The sequence below is a fragment of the Triticum urartu genome, chromosome 2 (genome assembly GCF_003073215.2).
Source record: "Triticum urartu cultivar G1812 chromosome 2, Tu2.1, whole genome shotgun sequence".
Lineage (NCBI taxonomy): Eukaryota > Viridiplantae > Streptophyta > Magnoliopsida > Poales > Poaceae > Triticum > Triticum urartu.
The window spans coordinates 746865327-746867530 of record NC_053023.1 but is presented as its reverse complement, the minus strand read 5'-3'; positions in this window follow the sequence as shown (position 1 = coordinate 746867530).

Genomic DNA, 2204 nt, shown 5'->3' with positions numbered 1-2204 from the left:
AACAACAATTAGAGGACGTCTAACTTGTTTTTGCAGCGAGTGGGTTGTGATATGATATGGCCAAAGTTGTGATGAATGATGAATGATCTATATGTGATGTATGAGATGTTCATGCTATTGTAATAGGAATCACGATTTGCATGTAGATGAGTATGACAACCGGCAGAAGCCATAGGAGTTGTCTTTATTCTTTTATATGACCTGCGTGTCATCGAGGAATGCCATGTAAATTACTTTACTTTATTGCTAAACGCGTTAGCCATAGTAGTAGAAGTAATAGTTGGCGAGCAACTTCATGGAGACACGATGATGGAGATCATGATGATGGAGATGATGGTGTCAAGCCAGTGACAAGATGATCATGGAGCCCCAAGATGGAGATCAAAGGAGCTATGTGATATTGGCCATATCATGTCACGTTTATTAATTGATTGCATGTGATGTTTATCATGTTTTGCATCTTGTTTACTTAGAACGACGGTAGTAAATAAGATGATCCCTCATAATAATTTCAAGAATTGTTCCCCCTAACTGTGCACCGTTGCGACAGTTCGCTGTTTCAAAACACCACGTGATGATCGGGTGTTTTATTCAGACGTTCACATACAACGGGTGTAAGACAGATTTACACATGCAAACACTTAGGTTGACTTGACGAGCCTAGCATGTACAGACATGGCCTCGGAACACAGAAGACCGAAAGGTCGAGCATGAGTCGTATAGAAGATACGATCAACATGAAGATGTTCACCGACGTTGACTAGTCCGTCTCACGTGATGATCGGACACGGTCTAGTTAACTCGGATCATGTAATACTTAGATGACTAGAGGGATGTCTAATCTAAGTGGGAGTTCATTAATAATTTGATTAGATGAACTTAATTATCATGAACTTAGTCTAAAATCTTTGCAATATGTCTTGTAGATCAAATGGCCAACGTAGTCCTCAACTTCAACGCGTTCCTAGAGAAAACCAAGCTGAAAGATGATGGCAACAACTATACGGACTGGGTCCGGAACCTGAGGATCATCCTCATAGCTGCCAAGAAAGATTATGTCCTACAAGCACCGCTAGGTGATCCTCCCGTCCCACAGAACCAAGACGTTATGAACGCTTGGCAGACACGTGTTGACGACTACTCCCTCGTTCAGTGCCGCATGCTTTACAGCTTAGAGCCGGGGCTCCAAAAACGTTTTGAGAGACATGGAGCATATGAGATGTTCGAAGAGCTGAAAATGGTTTTTCAAGCTCATGCCCGGATCGAGAGATATGAAGTCTCCGATAAGTTCTTCAGCTGTAAGATGGAGGAAAATAGTTCTGTCAGTGAGCACATACTCACTATGTCTGGGTTACATAACCGCTTGTCTCAGCTGGGAGTTAATCTCCCGGATGATGCGGTCATTGACAGAATCCTCCAGTCGCTTCCACCAAGCTACAAGAGCTTTGTGATGAACTTCAACATGCAGGGGATGCAAAAGACCATTCCTGAGTTGTTCTCTATGCTGAAATCAGCGGAGGTAGAAGTCAAGAAGGAGCATCAAGTGTTGATGGTCAATAAAACCACTAAGTTCAAGAAAAGCAAGGGTAAAAAGAACTTCAAGAAGGATGGCAAGGAGGTTGCCGCGCCTGGCAAGCAAGCTGCCGGGAAGAAGCCAAAGAATGGACCCAAGCCCGAGACTGAGTGCTTTTATTTCAAGGGAAGCGGTCACTGGAAGCGGAACTGCCCTAAGTACTTAGCGGATAAGAAGGCCGGCAAAACAAAAGGTATATGTGATATACATGTAATTGATGTGTACCTTACTAGTGCCCGTAGTAGCTCCTGGGTATTTGATACCGGTGCAGTTGCTCACATTTGTAACTCAAAGCAGGGGCTGCGGAATAAGCGGAAACTGGCAAAGGACGAGATGACGATGCGCGTCGGGAATGGTTCCAAGGTCAATGTGATCGCCGTTGGCACGCTGCCTCTGCATCTCCCTTCGGGATTAGTTTTAAACCTTAATAATTGTTATTTAGTGCCAGCTTTGAGCATGAACATTGTATCGGGATCTCGTTTAATTCGAGATGGCTACTCTTTTAAATCTGAGAATAATGGTTGTTCCATTTTTATGAGAGATATGTTTTATGGTCATGCTCCTATGGTGAATGGTTTATTCTTTATGAATCTCGAACGTGATGATACACATGTTCATAATGTGAGTACCA